Below are 24,934 nucleotides of genomic sequence, written 5' to 3' on the forward strand. Positions count from 1 at the left end.
ACAGAAGGAGGGAAGGAGGGACATTGGCTCAGTGGGTTTGGGGGCACCTCCAGCTCCAGCACAGGGTGCTGGCATCCAACCCAGAGGAACTCAGAAGCTGTGTGTGTTGTGGGGTGGGGGATATGGCAGCAGGGCAAAGAGTTTTCTAAATATTTACATGGCTTACATCTACCTTCACCACAACCATCATGATGCAGACATACATTATCCTCATTTTTCAGACAAGGAAACTGAGGCACAGGTTTCGTAACTTGCCCAAGGTTGTATCAACTAAAGGGCAGATCCTGGGCTCGGAACCCAGATACACTGGTTCCAGCCAAAAACCCCATCAGAAATCCCATCCCTTCCTACTGGCTTCCATGTACTGTTAGGACAAAGACGTCACAGGACCCTGCATGGTCTGTGCCTGCAGACCTTGCCAGACTTGGTTCCACTCGTACTTCTCCCCTGAACTTCCAGGACTCACTGTGCTGTACTTAAACTTTACAGCAACCCTTGCAAAGTTTACTTGTCCCATTGTAGAGATGAGAAAAGTGAGGCTCAGAGATGTCACAGTCACACTTGGGCCTCCGCGAACCTGAACCAGGCTACCTTCTAAGATCTTCCAAGGGGCTGATTCACCCAGACTCTCACACGCTGGTGTAGATATGGACTCAGAGCTAGATCTCCCGGGGCCCACTGCTTGGCTGCACTCTGTCCCACTGAGTACACTGCTGAGCTTAAGAATGAGGGCTCAAAGCCAGAGCCCATGGGTCAAGTCACATGCTGTGCCACTTGACTTTGGGTGAGTCTAAGTCCTCTCCTCCTTGGTTTCTTCACATCTACCCACCTCCCAAGTTATTATGAGGACAAATAACCTAATACATATAAAAAAAACTTAGAATAGTGCCTATTATTATCACTTATTATTTGAGAGCAACTTTGGTGCCAGGCCCTCAGGAAATAAGAAGCCTGCCCTTCAGGGACCTATTTTATTAAATTTAGAGGCCTAGAATACAAGAGCCAGCAGAGAGATTAGTCTTGGCCCAGACTCCACTCCCACCTAGGCCTTCCCCGTCTGGGCAACCTGGTCAGAGCTAGTACAGCACTGTACTAGGCAAAGTGAGGCCCCTCAGAACAGCAATGCTCCATCCTACCTACACAAGGGAATCATCTACGTTTTAAAATGCCTGCTCCCACCCCAGAATGACTCAATCAGACAAGTTTTCCACTGTGTGCTTGAAATCCCACCAGTTGTTTCAATGCTTTGTAAGAAGTTACTGAAGGCCGGTGGGCAGGCCGGTGGGCAGTTCTGCCATCATCAGTCCCTAACACCCTAGTCTCTGAGGGGCCCAGGGGTCTAAGGAAGAGGATTCAATGGGGAAAGTCCACCAATGCCAGGTCCTTGATAGAATCACAAGGACCAGTTGGCATCCAAACACCATCCCTCTCCCCTACCTTGGTGATCTCGGCCCCCAGGGGTGCTGGGGTCTCACACTTCACTGCTTCCAGCACTGAGTGCAGCTCAAGAAAAGGACATGTTCTTGCGAAAAGCCAAGCGAAGGCCCCACAAAAGGAAGATGGGGTCACGAGAACACCTGGTGTCATGGACTGAATTGTATCCCCCCAAAATGTGTGTCAACCTGGCTAGGCCATGATTCTCAGTATTGTGGGGCTGTCCTCTATTTTGTGATCTGATGTAACTATCCTATGTGTTGTTATGTTAAAGAGGAATAGGGTGGGATGCAACACCCTTACTCAGGTCACAGCCCGCATCTGACGTAAGTGGAGTTTCTCTGGGGTATGGCCTGCATCACCTTTTCTCTTATAAGAAATAAAAGGAAAGAGAAGTGAGCATAGAGAGAGGGACCTACTACCACCAAGGAAGAAGAGCTGGGAGCGGAGGACGTCCTTTGGACCTGGAGTCCCTGTGCTCAGAACCTCCTCAACTCACGGAAGATCAATGCCAAGGCACATGGAGATCTCCAAGGGACACCAGGCCCACAGGTGTTGAAAGGAGGCAGGATCTTCCCCCAGGGCCAAAAGAGAGAAAGCCTTCCCCTAGAGCTGACATCCTAAATTTGGACTTCTAGCCTCCTAAACTGTGAGAGAATAAATTTGTTTGTTAAAGCCATCCACTTGTGGTATTTCTGTTATGGCAGCACTAGGTGACTAAGACACTTGGGATCAGGCCTAGCTGGACCACTAGCCTTGGATAAGTCATGGCTCTTCAGACTTTTAGTGTGCATCCAAGTCACCTGAGGATCTTGATAATGCTCAGGCCTGGAATGGGGGTGAGATCCAGCTTTTCTAACAAGCCCACAGGGGACCGTGATGCTGCTGGTCTGAGGACCGCACTTGGAGTTGCAATGGGTGTTTAGATAGCCCCTACACCCTGCCCTCCTCACAGGGCTATGACGAGCCAGTGTGTTACCGCTGGGGGACTTCACATCAAATACAAGAACATCTGACTCAGGATTTCCATCTTTAGGGCACCATCCTAGACATATAAGGTACATATAATATTTAGGAACGGTCATTTACAGCAGGGTTTGTCAGAGTGAAAGGCCTGGAAACTGCCTCAAAGTTTGGTGGGATTGGTTAAATGTTATGGCACCGTTGCACTGTGCAATCCTATGCAGCCTTTAGAATGATGTTGATGAATATTCAGTGATAATACAGCCTCTATTTATTGGAAGAAGTTACAAAATAGTGTGCACTCTATGATCCTTTTCAGTGTGTGCGTATGTGTACGTATGTTTTTCTGCGTTGAGCAAAGCAGCAGAGCAGAAGGCATTCTGGCAGTAAGACTGGAATCCAGTGCATCAGTCCACTCCAGAAGGGCCTGCTGGCTGACTCACTGCCAGTGCCGTGCCCCAGGTTAGACCTGAGCCAGTTGTGCGGTGGCTACAGACTCCGCCCATTATTAACAGAACACCTCAGGAGCTGTGCTATCTTATGTGGCTGCATTAACCGCATGTGATTATTTGAATTAAATTCAGTTCCTCGGTTACACAAACCACATTTCCTGTGCTCAACAGCCACATGTGGCCAGTGGCTACTGTGCTGGCCAGTGTGGGTGTAGCACTTCCGACACTGCAGTAAGTTCTAGTGGACACTGCTGCTCTACAGTTGCCACACTGAATTCTAACAACCCCATTCAGTGTCATCTCCATTTTATAACAACATGAAGTGCAGACAGCTTACTCTCAGTTATGTCAAAGGTGGCCGGACTATGAACCAGATCTGCTTCCCAAGCTGTGTTCTTTTTCCTATTGTGCTACAGAATCAAAGAAGTTAGAGGCCAGAAGAACTTCGTTCAGCCTAAGGCTTTCATTTGACTGATAGGAAACTGAGGCCCCCAAAGGGGAGGTGACCTACCCGAAGACACACAGAAAGTGACAACACTAGCACTCAGACATTTCATCCCACCACTTTACACCTACCCTCCACCCCACTACTGCCTGCCCTGCTCCTCCTAGATGGCTCTTGGCAGCCCTTCCGGGCCAGCACCCTCCCCACTGTAACTTGTTGCCTATCTACTACAACAGCACTGGCTGGTCGTCCTCAGCTCCTGGAGAGACACCTGGCTGGTCCTCATAAGAGGCAGTGGGGTACAGGGATATTGGACAATGGACTTCCTGTCAGCCTATTTTCTTCTCTATGAGAAGTGGGGACTTTTCTGAGGTTTGAGTCAACAAATGCCTGAAAAGTACCTGGCCCACCGCAGGTAATGACATGTTTGATGATCCATCCCCTCCCAGCCAGTTGTTTACACAGGCTGTGGGGCCTCAGGCATCAACCATCAAAACTGTTTCTAGCTGGATGAGGGTGCCATGAAAAGGGCACTCTCTCGCATCACAGGAAGGGTGTAAAAATGCCTTTTGGAAAGCAAGTGGGCAATGTTTTCAGAACTTTAAATATGCTTAGACCTGTAGACCATGTAATTACACTTCTGGAAATGTAACTTACAATCCTAAATGTGGAAAGAACTTTAGAATAAAGATGTTTGTTAAAGTATATTTAAATTATGAGGCAATAACCTACAAGCCCAATAGAGTATGGCAAAGCAAATGATCCATCTACTCAACGATACACCGCAGAGGCAACGAGTGTGGCATTTTGAACTGTGTTTTGGCAGGAGCACGTCCCTGACTTTAGTGGACAAAAGTAGGCTATAAAGTTGCAAGGCATATAGTATGACCACAACTAGTACAAAACCAAAAGCCCCCACGTGTAGGGAAGTCTGGCATGCAATAAATCTGAACGCTGTGCTTGTCATGGGTGGATTCTCCTCTTCCCTCACTCCTCCTCTGTATTTTTTATATTGAACACACAGGATACTCATTTTTAATGGGGAAAAATATATGTACTTTAATGAAGAGGAAAGATTGGCAGTCCTAATAGAAAGGTCCCTGGGGTAGCTGTCTGAGACCAGTGCCAGCTCTGGCCTGGGCTCCTCCACACTCAGTGGACACTGGAGAACACCCCGCACCTGTCAAACGAAGTCAGACGTGTGACTCCCGCCCACCATACGGCAGAGGGGAGGCCCGGTGTCTGGGCATGCAGTGAGGTGGGGCGGATGGTGAAGGCACCGGAAAAGCCTGTGATCTGGAAGAAGGATGCGCGATTTCTCAGGCCCAACTTCTTCCTCGGCTGCTTCTGTTCCCGTTAATTCCCGTTAACAAAAATCCACTGGAGTCCTGTATCTCAGGTTTTGATTTGGAAAACTATAATCAGCAAAGACGTATCTTGTGATGGCTCGGCTACCTCAAACCCTAGCTGCATGCAGCATGCCCATTGCTTACTCCTCTTCCCGCTTTAAACAGAGCAGGCTGATCAAGTAGAAGGCGGGGCCGGGGGAGGGGGGGAAGGACGGTTAGGACAAACACCTTGCCACCCAAGACACTAAAACCTTGCAAAGTATGGCAAGAAAAGCCCAAGAAACTGTACAGCCATGTGTGATCTGCTAAAATAATCTTTAAACAAAACAAAAACCAAACCAAACCCATTGCTGTCAAATCGATTCCAACTCATAGGGACCCTATAGGATAGAGTGGAATTGTCCCATAGGGTTTCCAAGGAGCACCTGGTGGATTTGAACTGCCGACCTTTTGCTTAGCAGCTATAAAACTTAACCACTATGCCACCAGGGTTTCTGCAAAATAATCTTTGGGACCAGTTAGTTAATGATCTTTTCAATACTCCTTTCATCCCCCCTAGTAGGACCCAAGCTGAAGACAACCCTCAAAAGGAGGACCATTAGCACGAAGGTAGCACATGGCAGCTGCAAGGCACTGCCTGCTGGAGGCAGAGATTCTGAAGCCAGAATCTCCTTTTGACATAACAAACAAGTGGAAAAGATGTGACGCAGAAGGTCACACCCTAGCAGAGCCCTCTGCACTCACTTCTGCGACACCAGCTTGTAATGACTGCTATAATCACCGGGTCCCTCGCCAGGAGGGGAAGCTGACATTTCCCACAGGCGCCTCCACCCACCAGCGTTGGCACAGGCTCTGGCCCTCCTGGTAGTAAGCCTCAGGGCAGCTCACAGGTCTGAGTCTGGTTCTCCACGTTGGTAGGGAGAAGGAAAAGAGACAGCTCTCTCTTCTCTGGGGAGGGCCTTGGCTTTGGGGCTCCCCTTCGCCTCCCATCAGAGAAGGCTCACCTTCCACAGGGACTGATGGCACAGTACGTTCACTGGGAGGATGTGGGGCCCCTTCTGTAACTGTGGTAGGAATGGCCCACACCACATGGTTCTGGGGTAAAGCAGCAGCCCCTTGCAGGCACTTGTTGGAAACAATAAATGACACAGGCCCCAGCCCCGTTGGGCCCTTGGGAGGTCTCTGGATTGTTGCACTTCATCTTAGCAGCTGCCACATTTCAGCTCCCTGAGTGCCCTCCTCTGGCTGGACTGCCTGGTGATCAGCTTCAACCAGCACCTGCCTTCTGGCGAGACCCCCCCCCTGCTTAGTTCCCCTACCTCTGACCCCAGAGCCCTTCTAGAAGGCAACGCCACATCTGCTAAGCACAGTGAAAACTGCTGCTATGACAAACTTGCAGTTGACATCTATAGTACGTTCTTTCTTTTCCACGCTCACCTAATTTTGTAAGGATGGTTATTTGCCCCGTTTTAACGAGGAGACAAACCCAGAGAGAGGGAGCAACTTGCCCCGTACCACTGGGCTGTTAAGTAATAGAAACAGTACTTAATCCAAACCTTTTCAACTCACTGCCCAAACTCTTTCCATTACGACAGTCTTCATTTAGTGCTTTCAGAGCCTTAATGCCACTTGTCCCCCGTCCCCCCCCCCAAAAGCCATTTTGCTCCATCTCCTCAGCGTACGCATTTCCGTATGATATGGGTTTATCTGGGGCAAGGGTCTGGGCAACTAAGGGGCAGGCTCTAACAGCTTGCATTTGAGGTGGTCTGGATGGGAAGGGTATCGGTGATTTGGCAAGGTTTATTGGCAAATCCTTCACTTTCTTATTTGTAGTGGTTAAGTGCTACGACTGACCAGAGGGTCGGCAGTTCAAATCCACCAGGCGCTCCTCGGAAACTCTATGGGGCAGTTCTACTCTGTCCTATAGGGTTGCTATGAGTCGGAATCGACTCGATGGCACTGGGTTTGGTTTATTTTTTGGGTAGGATGGAGTTCCCTCTTAACACCCCACCATCTTCTCTCTCTGCAGTGACCACAGCAGCAGTCTCTTGCTGAGCACTTGGTATGTGCTAGGCATGGTCTCAATGCTGTACAGGCAACAACCCAGTAAGGCAGGTGCTGCCAACCGTTTCATAGGCAACTTTCCATCCTCCTACACCACCTTCCGCCCACTGTGCCCCAAGAGGACCAGGTGCTTTACAGCCATTGCCTCCTTTCACCCCAGCAACCCTATGAGATAGAAGTATTGTCATCCGGTTTATAGATAAGGAAACTGAAGCTCAGAGAGAAAGACACGGTTAATAAGTAGTAAAGGGTTTGAACTCAGGCTGTCTCACTCCAAAGCCCCTCCTGGGAACATGTAACTCTGTAATGTAAAATCCCTTCCTGGAGAGCCAACAAGAGTTTAAGTGGACCTTAAAACCCATTTAATCCCTTCATTTATAAAGATTCACTCAGAGAAAGTCTCCTGGAAGGCTCGGCTTAGGTGCCTCGGCACAGGTCTGGTTCCCAGGGCACAAAGCGGGATGTGCGCCAGCCAGGCAGTGAGCAGCCTTCCAGCTACTGCTCCTCTGCCAGCCGAGCAGTTGTCTGGCCTGTCCAGGGAGACCGGGGCACCAAACCGCTCCCATTAAGCCCATTAGCAGCTTGAAGAACAGAAGCTGCAGTGAGCTGAGCAATGGGTGGTGGGGTTGGGGACCAAATGAGCTCCTGTGTCACTCTCCTTCCCCCATCCCCAACCTTCAGAGAAAGACCATCTTGGTGATAAAGGATTATCCTTTTTTGTGAAATTATGGTCTTCCCACTTTGTTGGCGCCAAAATGTCATCTCTATGATGAAAGTAAATGGGAGTGGTTTAAAAATTTGGTCCCACCTTTTGCTTTGAAATTGTATTGGCATACAAACTCTCTGGGAACACACTCAGGTTTTACACCCAGCACCCTCACCTGTGTGCTCTATCAGGGAAGCAGCACAGGCTTTATGGCAGACAGTCCCAGGTTCAAGTCCAAGCTCTGTTACTTAATACAGGTAGTCTCTGACTTATGATGGGGTTCTTCCGATGGCTGTTTTAGTTTTCATTATTATTGCCTTTTATTATCATCATTATTTTTATGAAGAAATCAAACGAGGCACTGCATTGGGCATATCTGCTGCAAAAGATCACTTTAAAGTGTTAAAAAAGCAAAGATGTCACTTTAAGGACTAAGGTGAACCTGACCCAAGCCATGGTGTTTTCAATAGCCTCACATGCATCTGAAAGCTAGACGATGAATAAGGAAGACCAAGGAAGAGTTGATGCCTTTGAAAACTGTGGTACTGGCAAAAAATACTGAATATACCATGGACTGCCAGAAGAACAAATCTGTCTTGGAAGAAGTACAGCCAGAATGCTCCTTAGAAGCAAGGATGGTGAGACTTTGTCTCATATACTTTGGATATATTTTCAGGAGGAACCAGTCCCCAGAGAAGGACATCATGCATGCTTAGTAGAGGGTCAGTGAAAAAGATGACCCTCAACGAGACGGACTGACACAGTGGCTGCAACAATGGACTCAAGCGTAACAATTGTGAGGATGGTGCAAGACCGGGCAATGTTGTGTTCTGTTGTACATAGGGTTGCTCTGAGTTGGAACCAACTTGATGGCACCTAACAACACAACATTATCAGTATCTTTATAAAACCTATCTGTACTTGTCTTTGGGGGTTGGCATGTGTAAAAATGGTGTGGCAGCAACGTCAGACCTCCTCACCTAACTTCACAAGCAGGAGGAGAGCCATTATCAGCATCAACAACCCAAGGCTGACTGCTGTGAGGTATAAGTCACAGACATGCCTCCTCTCTCCAATCTTTTTACCAATTCTGACACCAACCGTCCCTCCCACGGCACTCTCTACTCCTCTGCTGGATTCATTAATTTGTTGCAATGGCCACACAGAACTCACAGACCATACTCATGATTACAGTGTTTGGAAGTAAAAAGTTACAATTCAGGATCAGGAATGACTCAGGATACAGTTTTTCAGTCAGGTCAGCTTCTCAGCCATGCCCACAGTCAGGCTTCTCTCTAGCCCTTGGCCTGGTCTTTCCCGCTCAGACAAGTGTTACAAAGCTCTTTAGCTCTGCCAGTAAGTGTCCAAGGGCACCCCACCGCACCAGTAAGCCTCAGCCCGAAGGCATTCAGCTCTCTCGCTCTGTGGGTCGGCAGCCGTCTTGCGTTGGTCTCCTGGTTCCTGACGTTTCACGCTGCTACCGCTCTTGCTACTGCTGCACTGCCGCCTCTCACTGCCTTCTGTGTTACAGCTCTCCCTTCCTGTCTCTTAGGTCTAGGAGGATCTTGGCGCAGGAGTCCTGGGTCAAAAGGACACATTCCGCTTCTGGCTCTTTTTCTTGGTAGTAGTGAGGCACCTCCCTCTCGGACTTTGGGATGGCTCATTTTAAGCCTAGCTGGATGGCAAAACTGACTAATTCCCTTGTTAGGGTTCCATAGACCCTATTTGCATGGTCCCATCCCCCCCACAAGGGCACCATCCACCTTACTGTATTATTAGCAAGCTGTCCAATCCTCTTGGGGGACCATAAGCACCTTATTTGCACAGTCCCACCCAGACATCTGGTGGGAATTACAAGACCATGGTGAGAAAGGCCATACAAAAGCAGTCCATCACACCCTGTAGCATGAGAATGATAACATCAGCAAGTTATGCACTGCAACAATATATGGAGTACATATTACTAACAATGAGATATATCAAAAAAAACCCCAAAAAACAGGGAGAGTCGTAAGTGCGGTTCATCATAACTCAAATACATCGCAAGTTGCGGACTACCTGTAGTCATTTACACAACCTGAGCCTCCTCTTCCTTACGAAAAAATGGGATGGTGCCACCTACCCTCTTGGGGTCCTCTGTGAGGAGTGAGAATTCAAGTAAATTGCCCGTCACAGCGCCAGGAACTGAGTGGGGCAGTCAACAGGCACTATCTTATCGTTAGTTATGTTAATGGTTATTTTGATTCTTAGGGTATCACCGACTAGCTTGCTATAATTCACCTGGAGTGAAAGCTGCTTGCTATAATTCACCTGGAGTGAAAGCTGTACCTAGGAACTTTCTGTCCTTTGTCTACAATACGGAGATGTGAGACTGAAAGCCCTGGTGGTAGAGGAGAGAGTCCATAGCTCTCCAATCCCCAACCTGAAGGATATAAACCTCTGTCGCACCATTGCCGTGACAGCCCTAGGGACAGCCAGGTGGTGACAGAAGTATCCTGAGCACTTTTGGATCGCCTAAAAATGAATTTTTGAAGTCAGAGTAAAGGAACCCAGGAACCTAGAAATTTGAAATACAACCTGGCTGTTTGCTAGAATTTGTTTTCTGTAGAAGGAACCCTGGTAGCACAATGGTTAAGTGCTCAGCTGCTAACCAAAAGGTTGGCAGTTTGAACCCACCAGCTGCTCCGTGGGAGACAAGACTTGGTGATCTGCTCCCATAAAGATTTACAGCCTAGGAAACCCTATGGGGCAGTTCTACTCTGTTCTATAGGGTCACTATGAGTTGGAATCGACTCAGTGGCACACAACAGCAATTTTCTGTAATACTGCACAGAACTGTGACACAACATGTTAAAGTGCAGGCCAGTATCCCCGGTGACGATGGCACTTATCAGAGGGCTTGCTCACACACTAGTCTCAGGCTTCAGAGGGCACCTGAGTTAGTCCTACCTGCTGCTAAGGTAGGCAGGAACATTAAGCATCTATTGCCAAGTATGGGACATTGAATACCCTCTCCACTCTACACATACACGTTTGTCTGTGAGAAGGGTTCTCGATACAAGGGAGGAATTTCAGTCTTGGAAGTTACCTAGCAAGTTGCAAAAGGTTAACACCTAGTAAGTAGGTGGTTAACTGGGATTCAAACCCAAAACCCATGGTTTTTTCTATCCTAGCCTGCCTTCCATCTTAGTAACAAAGAAAGTCAACTCAAAGTGTGGTATTATTGGGTGGTTAGGTCGAGAACTCATTCTTACCTAAATTGTCCCTGAAACCCTGCCTGGAGGTATTATCACGGCTGATAGTCTTTGCTACACTAGACACCTGTAGGACTTAATATGCAGTACCTCCTTTGTCCGGACAAAGGACCATGTAGGAATTATCCTCCACTGTACAGATAAGCAAACTGGGGTTCAGGTTATTAATTTCTGGCATGTCACGCTGTGGAGCAGCCAGGCATCACAGGCCCCAAAGAGGCACAGGGGCAAGATAATCTGTCAAGGTCAAAGATGACAGCCCTTCCCTTCTAAACAGGATTAGTTTCAAAATGAGTCAGTCCCTTGTTTAATACACCAAAGCATGTGGCTCTTTATACTCAGATATCAACATGCCTGGGGGGCAATGCTGTCTATTCCAATCTGTCAGAGGGGCTGAGGTCAGGGAGCCAAGGGTTAGCTATCAACAGTGGTTCTTAAAGTAGGACACAAACAGGGATGAGGCTGCTGTGAGCTGTCTTCAGCACAGTATACAGGGGTCCTGGTGTAGGGTCGGAAGAATGGCAGTAGAGATGACAAATGGGATGATACTGTCTTCAATCTTAAAGGTCTACATAAGGGGCATTGTGTTAGCGAAAAGGGGAACAAGAGGCCAGAGATCATAAAAGTATTCACCAACAGGAGTCTCCAATGATATGGAAGGCTTGGGCACCAGGCCTTATGGTCTGTGCACCCTGATCAGGAGATCAAAACAAGGCAGCTCATCCACGGGCAGGAATCTAAGAGCAGGCCCCAATCATGGGGATGCATCATTCGAAAAGCATGTTCTACAGAATGGCAAAGAGTGTTCTGTCAAGGGCACGGGCTTGGTTGGGAGTGGGACAGGTCTAAAATTTATATCCCAGCTCCACCAATTTCTAGCTCTGACCTTTACCAACTCGTAGCCCCTGGAGTCTCCGTTTTCTCAACTTAGAAAAACGTGGAAAGGTCTACCTTGCAGGGAGTGAAGACCAGTGACGATGTAAGTGAAGGGCACAGTGAGGGATACAGGAGGGACTTAATAAACTATAATAGCGGCTTTAAATTCACGGCAAAAACCAAAATGAAACAACCCCAGTAGTCTTTCACTCAGGCAAAAATTCCAGGCAAGATGACCTGGCCCAAACTCAGTCTCACCCTTCTGCTCTGGGCCTCAGCTCCTGCTGGTCTGGTTACCCCCTGTGCCCCTTCACTGTCAGCTCAGGCTGGACTCACCCTTCGAGGCTTCTCCATGAGCCTCCTCACCGGAAGCACCCCCAGTGGGCTCCCTCTTTACAGGGGCTCTTGTCTGTTCTGTTCTCTTCTTGGGATCATGTGACCACAGATCCCCTACTGACCATCCTGTGTGCACCAATCTTACTGCCCCCTTAGACAAGCTTTCTTAAGGACAGGGGCAATCTTATACGTCTCTTAAGCCTCTCAGGCTGCTAAGCAGTGTTGGGTTTTTAGGAGCTCAAATACTGAGTGACTAATGGAAGCTGGGAGTTAGTACACTGAAGTAAGAAATTAATTTAGGAGCTTCAAAGAATCATTCATTCATTCAGCATGACAGGATTTTAACATAAAATCCTGTGTTTGAGCTCCTCCCCTATTCGGCAGGCATTCCCACTGAGCTTCCCAAAAAGCCAGGTGCAGAAAAGGACACATGCCCTCACCTCAGAAAGTTGGCCACGTCTCCAAGCTCTGGAATCTGTGTTTTTTTGCCATGCTGTTACACCGTGCCATCCCCTCCCCCATGCCATCTGAGCTGGGGGTGGGGGGTGGGGGTGGGGAATGAGACACACAGGGGTTAAGGCCTCCTCTGACATTATACAGCCTGCTAGTTACAAATTCCAGTTGTTTCTACTACTCCTTCCCATACTAACCTTTCAAGAGGACACCCTCCCTGAAAGGGAAAGAAGACAGACAATTGTCTGTGCAAATACAGACTGTTTTCTCTGGAGGGGGGCCTTAAAATTCAGGGGTGTGGCTAGTTGAGGTGGCCTGGCTTCAGAATATGTCCCCTAAACTGAAGTTAGTTATAATAAGAGGTTAACGAGAAGAGCAGATTTAGGACTGGGAGGCCAGAATGTGACCTGAACTCTGAGGCCTTCCCCAGATCTTAAAGACCCACCATGGCCTCCCCTTCTGGCCCCAATCATCTATAAAATGGCAAGATACCTAACAACTCTCCTCAGCTAACAAGTGACTGAAGAAGAGACAATAGTGTCCTGGCTGAAGTGCTGCTAGACGTGGTGCAGGGCTCCCATCCTCTGCTTTCAAAATCCATGGACTGCTGAACTAGGGGACTGGGGACAGAGGGCAGCCTTGCAAGGATCTGAGCACCAGCCCTTAGGACACCGGGGCTGCCTAAGTAGCCACTGCCTCCCATCCTTCACACCCTGTTCACACACCTACGTGTGTCCAGAGGAAGCCAGCCCGTGGGCTCTGACAGGCTACGCGGGCTCTAACAGTACAATACAGTCATAGAATGTGGTCCCAGGTGGTGACTATCAAGAGACACTGAAGTAAAATGTGGGAAAAATGATAAACACCTTCACCTAGTGGTGAGAGTCATGGTAGGAAACCTGGCTTCCCATCTCGTTAGCTCTCTGCCCTGGACTCCTATCTGGGGACTCAGTTTCTTTACCTGCTAACCGAGGGACTTGGGACCAAGCCAGGGGTTCTTAACCTGGGCACTTGCTAATGCCAAGGATGCAAAGGTTCTGCAAACTCCCTGAAGGTACATGAAGCATCCCAATGTGTATAAATCCCACTTTTTTTTTTTTTTTTGAGCGGCTATCCCCAACATTCCGTTGCCATCAAGTAGATTCCGACTCATAGCAACCTATAGGACAGCATAGAACTGCCCCATAGGGTTTCTAAGGAGCAGGTGGTATATTCGAACTGCTGACCTTTTGGTTAGCAGCTATAGCTCTTAACCACTGTGCCACCAGGGCTCCTATAAGTTGGAACTGACTCGATGGCACCTAACAACAACCCCCAACATTCAGATTCTGAGAAGGGCCTATGACCCACAGAATACTGAGAAGAGGGCCGCTGAGAAGTCCTTATCTATTAAGGCAAAAATAAAACTAACTAGAGAGCAGAACATGAGTGCTTGGTGGGGCATGCCCATGGCACAGGTGAGCAGTACAACCGGTGTGGCTGGGGTGAGGACCGTGAGGGAATTAGATCAATGTGGAGTATTCTGGAGGAGGCAGACTTCAGTTCAGCTCTCAGGCCCTTTCTAACAGTGGGATGGTTAGGTCTCTATCCTTGCAGGTTTTTAAGCAGAACGTGAGACCTCCTGAAAGCAGACAAATGCCATCGAGAGGAGCAGCCTCTAGGCCATGTTAGCTGAGCTCAATCCATGGCCCACTCAACAGTGAGGACACAGCAACAAGCGACAACTGGTGGACCCAACGGACAGCACGGCACAAGGTACTGAGAGAGAGGGAAGAACACTGTAAGTGTGCTTACATAAGCGGGTGTCAGCTTTAAGTACATCAGAAAGCTCCTTCAGGACAGTGAACAGTTCTCCACAAACTGCAGCTCTTACACACACTGAAACGTGGTCACACTATGGCAGTGATCATGTTGTCTGCACAGCTGACTTGCTTAACGTTGTTTTTAGCCTTTTAATCCCTTGGAGTCTGCTGCCGAAAATGCCAGTATTTCAGTCACCCAAATACACACAAAAAAGAATCACTGGACAAGACCTAAGATTCTGAGATTTGGAGGTCTCCTTTTTTTTTTTTGGAAACCCTGGTGGCGTAGTAGTTAAGTACTACAGCTGCTAACCAAGGGGTTGGCAGTTCAAATCCGCCAGGCGCTCCTTGGAAACTCTATGGGGCAGTTCTACTCTGTCCTATAGGGTCTCTATGAGTCATAAATCGACTCGATGGCAGTGGGTTTGGTTTGGTTTGGTGGTGACCAGCAATATTCAGGAATCACAACCTGAAGCAACCTGTCTGGATCTCAGGAACCACATCCATTTAAACCCGGTCCCTCTGGCCTTGGAAAGTCGCGAGACCATTAGGGTCCTGGGTTTGTAGTTTCCCGTAAGCACCTCAGCTGGTAAACAGGTACTGGGTGGAACTCAAGACAAACTAAGAGGAAACCCTTGTTTCTAAAAAGAGCCCTGGTAATTGGTAGTCAACTATGTGGATACTTTAATTTCCTTCCTCAACTTATTAAGTGTGAAGATAAAATAAAAGCTGCCAACTGCCTCAGTTGGTCCCCAAAGAGACAGGTTCGGCTGCGGCTGCTATGATTAGCAGAGAGAAGGCTCGGGGGACAGGCTAGGATCCTGTGAGAGTTATCCTTCAGGGCCCTCTGCCAGGGAAAAGATGGCTATGGTGCTGTTACTAGGCAAAGGGGAAAGACCACTCTCCCATATGGGGACAGCACAATTTGTGGTTATAAGAGGAACAACTCAAACAAGGTCGTGCCCACAAACTGGGCTGGGCAAAAGGAGACCATATGAACCTTGGGCACTTTTGATTAAGCCCACTGGCCCAAAGACCAACATGCCAATGGGAACTCACTGCGGGCACTTGCTAAGGGATGTGGATATGTCTTGGGGGAAAGAAGGGTACTACAAATTGTTAGAAGTGGAGCAAAAGCAAATGATTAGCCTACAAGGATTTGGCAAAAACAAAATAGAAGGATGAAGACAATACATACAGCTGCCACTTACCGACAGCTCACTATGTGCTAGGCATCGTACTGGATACTGTATATTTCTTGCACATTTAGTCTCAAAATAGTGCACATTGAGTATCATCACCAGCATTAAAACAGTCCAGGAGATGGGGGCCCAGAGAAGTTAGGTGACTTGCCCAAAGTCACCCAGCTGGTAAGTGTTCGAGCCAGGTCTATCGGTCTACCCGGTTCAAAAGCAAGCACTTCTTCCATTAATGTCCCACACTAATATGGAACCACTGTGTTTCAAATCACCCCATTCCATGGTTGCCCTTCTTCCTTCACATGCTCAAGAAGGTGCACCTGTACTCTCACACCTTCTAAAATTGTGCACAGTCAGGTGTGGCATCTCATCTCCCTCCCCTGGGGGCTAACACTTCTTCCCTCACTGTTACCAACTCTCCTTTCTAAACTACTGTCTTGCAACGCCCCCCACCCACCCTCTTTTTTTTTGCAGGATAAAGTTCATCATAGTTAGGCTGACATTCAAGGGTCTTTGAAATTTAGCACCATTTAGCTTTCTAACTTTAGCTTCCACATGAACCAGCCCAACAACATATCCTCCCCATGAATTTTCAGTGTTCTGCCTTTGCTCATGCTATGCCCACTGCTTTGAGTGTCCTTCTCTGTCCTTTCTTCAAGGTCTATCTTAAGTCATATGTCCTACATGTTGCCATTACTTACTCCTTCAACGAAAAGCCAGTACTCCCTCCTGACCTCCTGGTAGCATTCAGATGGTACTGTGCCGCCGGTGGCATAGTGGTTAAGTGATTCAGCAGTTCGAATCCACCAGGTACTCCCTGGAAACTCTGTGGGGCAGTTGTACTCTGTCCTAGAGGGTCGCTCTGAGTCAGAATTGATTGTTTTTTTTTTTTGGTGCCCCACAGAATCAACTCGATGGCAACAGGATTTCTGGTGCCCCTATGCACCTGCTAATACAACCTATTCAAGTAGCCCAATGGGAAAGGGCATGGGCACCAGAGTTCTAGCCTTTGAGCTGGCATTTGCCAGCCATGTGGCCAGTGGCAAATTACTCTTTCTGGAGAGACAGTTGTGGGTGGGTGGGGTAGGGAGGGAGAGGAAGAGGAGATTGTGATACCCAGGACACATGAACACGTGAGAATTTAATAAGATAACAGAGTGAAGAGTGGTAAGTCTGGCAAACAGCACATGTTCAGTAAGCTCAGGTGAGAGAAAGATATGGAGGTAGATAAAGAATCCTCCCTGCTGCCTTATGATGGTAGACTCCAGCCTGCAGCAGGCTTGTTCCCATCCAGAAACTGATACAGTGACTACAAGACTACCAGCAAGCTACAACAAAAGCTACAAGCATTTGCCTAAAGAGAGAGAGAGAGAGGGAGAGAAAGAGAGAGAAAGAAAGATCTAGGGAGAGAGCTCTAGGATCTCCTAGGTTCTGGGGCAAGGGACCTGGCGAATAAGCAGTGGAGCCAGAGGGGGCCAGCCTCTACCCAAGGCTCAAACCAAGGCGTGAGAAGTCAGCTGCAGGGCTTACAGCCACTTCCCCACTAGGCAGATGTCAAGCTAGGGCTGATCATCTGTTCAGGTCGCATTGCCTGTACTTAGAAACCAGAGGCAACTGAGATCAGAGACCTTCTCCCCCAGCCTCTGTCCCTTCTACTACTTTCCTTAGCCCAAAGTAGAAAGTATTTTCCCAATTTACAAATTAAAGTGGATCTCAAAATCAATCTTACAGTCAGCAACGACAGTCCTGATGTTATGTAACTATGAAAAAGATAAAGAGAGCGGGATGCCAGCATGAGGAAGCTGCTCTATGGCAGATCACCAGCCTGCCCATGTGACAGGACACCGCACAAGTTTTCAGCTCTAAAAAACAAAAACAACAAAACGCTATGTTCTGGAGACAAAACTAAAGCAGAGTGCATATGCAAATAACAAGAGCCAGACACACCCGGCACCTAATGAGAGGCTCATTACCACGGGAAGAACACAACAAAGCATGACCCAGCCCTCAACTACAGGCTGAGACCTCACCCCTGGCTCTAAAAAGGCCTCCCCAGGCCTCTGAAGGTGCCCATGATCGGTGCTGAGCTCCACTCTAAAGGATGACTGGGTTCTGGACCAATAAGGGCCGCCTGCAAATCGAGACTCAGCAGCTCTCCAAAAACACTCAGGCACTCACAGCTTGCCACCAATATCCATCCGGAGTAGAGAGGATGGTTTTATATCCTTATACACAAGACACGTTTGTGTATTTCCCACCCTTCAAAAATGTCTCCTCCTTCACTGTTCACTACCTTAGAATGGCTATGCCACCTATCAACCAGTTGTTCAAATAACAAATAAAGGAGTCGTCCTAGAGTCCGCCCCTTCTGTCACCTCCCTAGCGTAATCCATCTGCAAGCCCTTTAGAAGTCTCCAAAATATACCTGTAATTCATTCACTTTTGTCCATTTCCAGTGCCATCCACCCTAACATGGATAACTCTACTGGCTTCCACTTCCGCCTCTCTCCCATTCTACTGGTCACACAGCAGCCAGAGTGATCTTCTAACAATGTAAATCGGATTGTGAAGGGCACTGTTCAATGACTACCACAACTTATTAAGTTGGGCATGATCAAGCTCCTGCTCCTCCTGGACCCCCACCATGCCCACCATGCTGCTGCCAATTCTTCCCCTGCTGCCTGGCATGTGCTTCTTCCTTCAGGTCTCAGTTCCAAAGTCACCTCCTCAGAAAGACTTTCTCTGGCCACCCTGGGCAGGCCCCCTATTATCTGCTATTTCCTTCATTATACAAGACTGAAATTGTATCTGCAGTATTCCTTTATATCTCTCAAACATATATAGAAGCACATGAACCATTACACAACAAGACACTAATTGCAGCTCTGTTACAGGCTTGGCCATCAAATATGAAAGGGCAGCAGGACTCAACATCTATGGAATGCCTTTTGCATGCCTAGTATCCCTATGCTAGCTTTACATTTATTTTGCATTTAATCCTCATGACAACCTATGGGGTAAGTTAGCAACCCCATTTGATAAACGAGGGCTCCAAGGCTCAGAGAGATGCACGTGATTTCGACAGGTAAGGGGCTGCCTTCATCTCTACAGCCCAAATCTGGCACACAACAGGTGATCAGTAAATGCCTATGGAACAAATAAACGAAGTTTTCTAGTCAGGATTCAAAGCCAAACCCAAGACTTCCACTTAGAGACCTAAACCCTACCCCCGTAGCACATTGCTTCCTGTTCCCAATGCCCCACTGCCTGTTGACTTCCCCCTTTTAAGGGTGATCTCACCCTTAAAACACGGACTCCACAATTACCTGGACGGTGCTCACCTTAGAGCAGCTTATGGTTATCACTACTCAGATGTTCACTTCCCCAGGGCCAGGCAAGCCCACGGTAAAGTTATACAGTATTATCCTTCTAGAAGCAGAAGGCCACAGGGCCTTGCCTCATCCTAAGGACAAATGTACTTCAAGAGAAACTGACCGAGAGCCAGGAGTTTCAGGTCCTGGAACCACTTCCACTAAGGAACCATGAACATGCTGGTATGTTTGTGTATGCACGCACACAAGTGACCCTTCGGGTACCCTGGTTTTCTAGATGAGGAAACCAAGGCCCAGAGGAGAAGTGACTCGCCCAACATCAAAGTCCTACGTAATTCTACAAGACAGAGGCAGGGCTAAAACCCTGTAGGCTCTTCTGGCCCTTAGGCCTATATCCAAGTTTTTTGAGGATAAAGGAGTAAAAGACAAGGCAGACAGTATGCGTGTTAAAAGATGGGAAGGGGCCTGATCCTGCCTTTGCCTGCTTTTGCTAGGGCAGTTCTCAAACTTGAATGTGTCTCAGTATCATCTGGTTGGCTTGTTAATACATCCCTCCCCAGTTTCTAATTCAGTAGGTCTGAGGTGGGGCCATAACATACACATTTCTAACAAGTTCTCAGGTAATGGTGCTGCTGCTGGTCTGGGGACCACAGAACTGCTGTGCCAGGGCTTTTCACTGACATTGTGTGTGCTGGAGGGTGGGACTGGGACCTAGTGAGAGGGAGAGGGAGGAGTGTGGCAATAGCTTGGAGGTAGCTTTGAGATCATAGGGTAGTATCTTGATCTATTAGTAGAAAACTCCTCACGTGTAACATCCTTAGTTCCTGCCACTGATAGAACTGAAGAAATCCCTCCAAACATGGTTAAAATCTATGCAGGGTCATGTAATTAGATGGCAAATTCTGAAGACTCACATCTAAGTCTGCCTGTGGCACCAATATCTTATGCCCGACTCTTAATAAAATTCTTAAACTAGGTGGGGACAGCTGTCCCACTACTATAAAAAAACCAATTGCCATCAAGTCAATTCCAACTCACGGGGACCTCAAAAGGTGGGGTGGAACCACACGATTTCCAAAAGCTCTCCACTCTTCGCGCTCTGGTTGGTACCATGCCCTAAGATTCTCTGAGTGGGGGGAGGCAGGAGGATCTCTGGACCATGTCAGTGGCTGCATCTGGATTTCAGTTTAGACAGTTGGCCCAAACCCTGAAATAATTTTTTCAAAGGTAAAATCACCCTGTTGTTTTTCTGGGGTGTGGTATAGTCACAGTCATTTCTGCTGCCCCATGCAAACCAAGGGTTGCTCCCGAAGAGTCATCAAATCCAAGTACGCAAACTGGTTACTAACAACAAATAAGCCTTTACTTGTGACTTCCAGTTCTCTTTATGTCTGGTACATGGCTGGGCTGTGCTAGTAAAGCCCATGCAATCTGCCAAAATCTGACAGCACCATGCTCTCAGCCCAGGCCTTCGATGTGCCCTAGACTGAAGCTTTCTGGGAGGACATGTTTTAGGCATGTCTGAAAAAAGCAGCAAAGAAAAAACAAAGGGTGCTTGCTGTACACGATGTTTAAGGGTTTCCTAATTCCAAGACAGAAGTAAATGCAGAATGAGTCAAAAGTCACAGGCTCACACCATCTCTGTGACTTTCTCACTGAAATCCAACACAACATACCAAAGCTAACCTGCTTCCCCTGTTACTGCCATGATATCAAACCGCTGAATTAAGAAAACCCAGTTACCGTTCATAAAATTACCTCCCCAGGCCCTACATCAAGACCCTTTTTGCAGCCTGGGAAGTAGCAGCATTTTCATCTTTCTCACTATGCCCCATGGTATGCCTGGGTAGCTCTAATCCATTCCTCCCAAGTCCCTTGGTATCACTTCCTTTTACAAAGAGGCAAAATACAAAATTCTGACCTGTGTAGGATGCAGGCTGAGTTATAGCATTCCCCTGGCACCTCTAACTGAAAGTGAAATTCCACTAAAGTTGGGAAATGCATTGTAGTGTTTTATGGTATTGATTTATTTTTAACTTGCCTGGCAGTTTTAAGGCCTGCCATACCTCTGAATCCAAGAAATGCTGGAGCAGGTCTCCACTTCCTCTGATTTGGAAATACCACTGAGGTCTCGCTAGTGGGAGTGAAACAAGGGCCTGGGAGCACAGCGTACCTCCAGCCGGAAGCTTCACCGATAGAACAGTACCCTTTCCCCTTGACAGCTGAGTCCCGCAGCAATCAAGCTTTAGTACGCCAAAGTGAGTTTCTGCTAAGACCACCTCACTTCTCACCTGGCCTCCAAAATACCCCTAAGCCAACCTTCAAGATTTAGGTCCAAACACCACCTCCTCCGTGAAGCTTTCTTTCTCTGATTGTTCCCTTCCTCTTTGAACTCTACTCTCCCGTCTTGCGGCATCTCTCCTGAGCAACATGTTATTACAATTAAATGACCATGTCTTATTCTCACTACTAAACTGTAAGTTCCTAGAGGGTAACATTCGGGTCTAAGCTACCAACACCACCACTGGGCAGAGTCTGCTGTATGCCAGGAGGGCTGCTGCCCACCCAGTCTAACTTGGACCCAGAACCCTTCAACATAGGGCTACAGTGAGCCACATCAATCAGAGCAGACACGAACGATGACAACCTTTACTCAGGATTTAAGGTGTGAAATCCAATTTTAGTCGGAATCCAGTGAATAAGCTGGAACCTTTGTCAGGGAGATAACACAGCAGCCCTTGTCACTTTGCTTTGGGTCTTCACGGACCCCAAGTCTCCAGGCTAAATTCACTGGGAATGGGCTTCTGCCAGGGCACCTGGGAGCAGACACAGCTATGGCCTGTCCCAGGTCACTGGAGCCATGCTCCCTTCAGCACTCCCTCAGCGCCTGGGGCCATCTTGGCTGGGTGGGGTGTGTTTGGTTCCATGCCTGCTTCCATGGCTTCTACCTGTCCTGTTGTCCTGGCCCTTGGTTATGTGGATGCTTCACTCTCCCAGCTCTGCCTCACCTGCCAGTGCTGGAGGCTCTATCTACTGGGACACAGAGGAACACACATCCAGGCTCACTCATCCAAAGGGGTGGAAGGTGGGCCCTGCTGCAGCATGCCTGTGCTAAGATCAGCTGTCAAACTGTGAAAGACACTCACAGGCAGCACTGTACACCTATGTCTAAGGGGCCCCCTGTGTAGTGTTATCCGCAGGAAGAACCCACCATTTGCCTCAAAATATAAACCTATCAAAAGTTGCTTTTTCGGAGGCTGTGAGAGGCAAAGTGGAACAGTGGAATTCCCAGTCAGATACCTTGTTTCAAATCTTGGCTCTCAAAACCTCAGGAAAGTGACCCTCAGTTTCCTCATCCGCAAAATGAGGGCAAGTAACAGAAATTTATGCAGATGATGTATGATAATATGCGTACTAAAGTGCTTAACTTGGAGCTGAGGCCCCTCGAAGCAGGTTTTAATAACTAGTTACTGTTGGAAGGAGTCTCTGTGCCCCAGCGGTAAGAGGAAGTGGGAGTTGGAAGGCCCCTGGATCATCTCACAACAGCCAGTATGCTAACAGCTGGATGATGGTAAGAGCTATTGGATTTGCCCAAAGGGAGGCTGTCTAGGCTAGGGGAGCCGCAGATGCCTGGCAAGAAGAGAATGTGAGCAGCAACTGGGCCGTGATGTCAACCGCTCCAGGGCAGGCCTGTCCCTTCACGGATGCTTCGATGTCCTGCAGAGTTCCAAGGGACAGGTTACCCCTGGGGGCCACCAGTCCCATTACATAACTGACAGCTGGGCTTCTTCCGGTTGATGGAGCAGGAGCAATCAAGGGATGGCAACAGCAGGGGCAAGAAGTAGGCCGCTGGGGAGCTGCCTGAGCCTTCCAAAACAACAGCCTTCCCCACATGGGGAGGAAGACGCCTCAGAAAACCCCAGTGAAGATGCAGCCCCAAGAGACATGCCTCTTTGTGTACTGGCACCTAAGGCTGTTAGGATCTTTACAGTCGAAGGCTGAGCTTCAATATCCTGGGGAAAAGAGAACCAGACACACTTGAATCCTCACTCACAATCCCTCCACTCTTGCATGGCACCGTGAAATGCTAGTGAGAGAGGGTAAGGCAGACTGTTGTTTCCATTTAGACAGGGACTCAAAAGAGGCTCAGAAAAGTACAGAAAACAAAAAGAAGCTCAGAAGTTCTGGATCTGCCTGGATCAAAGAGCTAATCATTAGCTAAATACCATTCCCCTCCTCCCCTCAATGATCTCTCTACATAAAACCCCCATTCTTTAAAGACCTAATCATCCATCTCAGGGCACAAGCTGACATTTCCCTGTCTCCCTTTAGGCAATTCAAGACTCCACCAGACAGTAGGGAGATCAACCTCTGGGGTATAAGGACCACACCACTGGCCCCTGGCAGCTAGGTCTTCTCAGTGCAGCCCACCTTGCTTATACTTGCCTTTGAAAAAGTGACCTACTTGTTTACTAGCATACTCTCAACTGTTCCAGGGTAGAAGAAACTACCACTGACTAGAAACCTACTAAGTGCCACGCATAGTGTGCCAGGTACCGCCTAACCATGTCGCTCGGAGAGTGCTTGGAGCTGGCGAGACATGGGATTCAATCTACTTCAAGCTTAATTTTTTGCTGAATTATGAAAACGTTTGAAATTTATAGATGATTCAAGTGAGGTAATACACTGTACAGGTTAAGACCATGGGCTTAGATCTGGGTTCAAATCTAGACTTTGCCCCTTATTAGCTGTTTGGGAAGTTACTTGAAAGAACTAAGTGAAATAATGGTCATAAAGCATTTAGCCTAGGCATGACCAGTAATTATCATCAGCATCTCGGGTCATCTTCAGCACCGTCATCACCCTTTAAAGCTTAACCCACATGTCTTTGTGCTCCAACGTTAGCATGTGCATGTCCTCACGGCTGAGCCCAGAAGTCACACAAGACAGAGAAGGCACCTGTTCTAGTTCTGGGTTCCAAATTTTTTGCCTAAAACCCTTTCTAAATTTACCCTCCAGGGACTCAGTTTCGAAAATTGTTACTTAAAACAGACCACGTTAATGAAGAAATTTTTTTCCATTTCTTCACATTTTTAGTATTGCTACCGATTAACTTGGCACCTATACTGGACACGCCATGGGTATGATTCCAGGCAACAGGAAACAAAGTGATAGGTGAATTGGAGTTTGTTAATTCAGGCTGGGGACCATTCCTATTACCATGTATCCTTTATTACTTCAACAAGAAATGAGGCCCAATTTCTTTCTCTGATGTTGGGCAGCTGCCAAGATCTCATATGGAGCAGAGAATATCCTCTATGATCACTCAGGTCACACCAACATCTGATTTCCTTCAGCCTTAGCCACCCTCTCCAAATCCACGTCATTCAAGGGCCTTGGCTTCAAAAGGCCCTAGTAACGGAGCTTTGTGTACTGGAGACAGCAGACTCAGCTAGGCATGCAGACTCCCTCATCCCCCAGCACCCTCCCTGGTGATGTGCAGGCGGCGGCTTCTGGAACTTCATGTGGCTAGCTGGTAGAACCACTGGGAATTAAACACCTTCAGAAAACAAAAAATAAAGGAGAGATAGGGCCCATCATTAAGTAATCTTTAAAAATAGATAACGTGTGGGGGGGTGGTGCTATGGAGGGATGACAAGACATTGAGCAGGGCTGAGTACAGCTTTTGTTTTAAAAGAAAAGCTATTTGGGAATTCTCAGAGGCCAGGCTACTAACGGCCACGGTCTTCAGAGGGGAATGGAGGACAAGGTGACACTTCCACCTCAGGCCAAAGTGTGTATCTAAACAAATTCTACATTTACTTTAAACAGTTTATATAGGGCACTTTCAGAGCCACAACCTCTTGTGATTCTCCCAATCATGTCAATAAGATAAATGTGATCTACTCCATTTTATGGATAATAAAACCAAGACCTGGAGAGGTGAAATAACTTGTTCAAAGTCACAGAGCCAGTAAACCACAGAAATAGGACTCAATTCCTGGCCTGTTGGTCCTGGAACTACACTTTCCATTAGGCCATGAGTTTCTCAGGGGAATCCCATCTTTCCTGCCCACTTTTACAAAAAAAAAAAAACAAACAAAATCACTTAGCCCTGACTTAAACCTTGCTCTGAAAGCCACAATCCTACATTATTGGGTTTTTCTTTATTATGCTGGTCCAAGTGTGTTTACTATAAACATGCAAGGCTGTACACCCTACCTCTCGACTCCAAATTCATCCAACCGCCTACTCTACACCTGTACATG

At 47.8% G+C, this 24,934-nt stretch overlaps 1 protein-coding gene across 3 annotated transcripts in view; it reads right to left on the bottom strand.

Annotated features, from left to right (window-relative positions):
- The window catches only part of STK35 (serine/threonine kinase 35), a 48,481-nt gene that overhangs the window by 4,685 nt on the left and 18,862 nt on the right, over positions 1 to 24,934 (bottom strand). The window contains exon 4 of one of the 3 annotated variants that reach the window (XM_064275878.1): positions 1 to 24,225. The exons of the other annotated variants lie outside the window; for them this stretch is intronic. The gene's annotated coding sequence lies outside the window, so the exon portion shown is untranslated. The remainder of the gene's footprint in view (positions 24,226 to 24,934) is intronic. 3 annotated transcript variants of the gene reach the window in all.

Source organism: Loxodonta africana, chromosome 24 (assembly GCF_030014295.1).
Source record: "Loxodonta africana isolate mLoxAfr1 chromosome 24, mLoxAfr1.hap2, whole genome shotgun sequence".
NCBI classification, from domain to species: domain Eukaryota; kingdom Metazoa; phylum Chordata; class Mammalia; order Proboscidea; family Elephantidae; genus Loxodonta; species Loxodonta africana.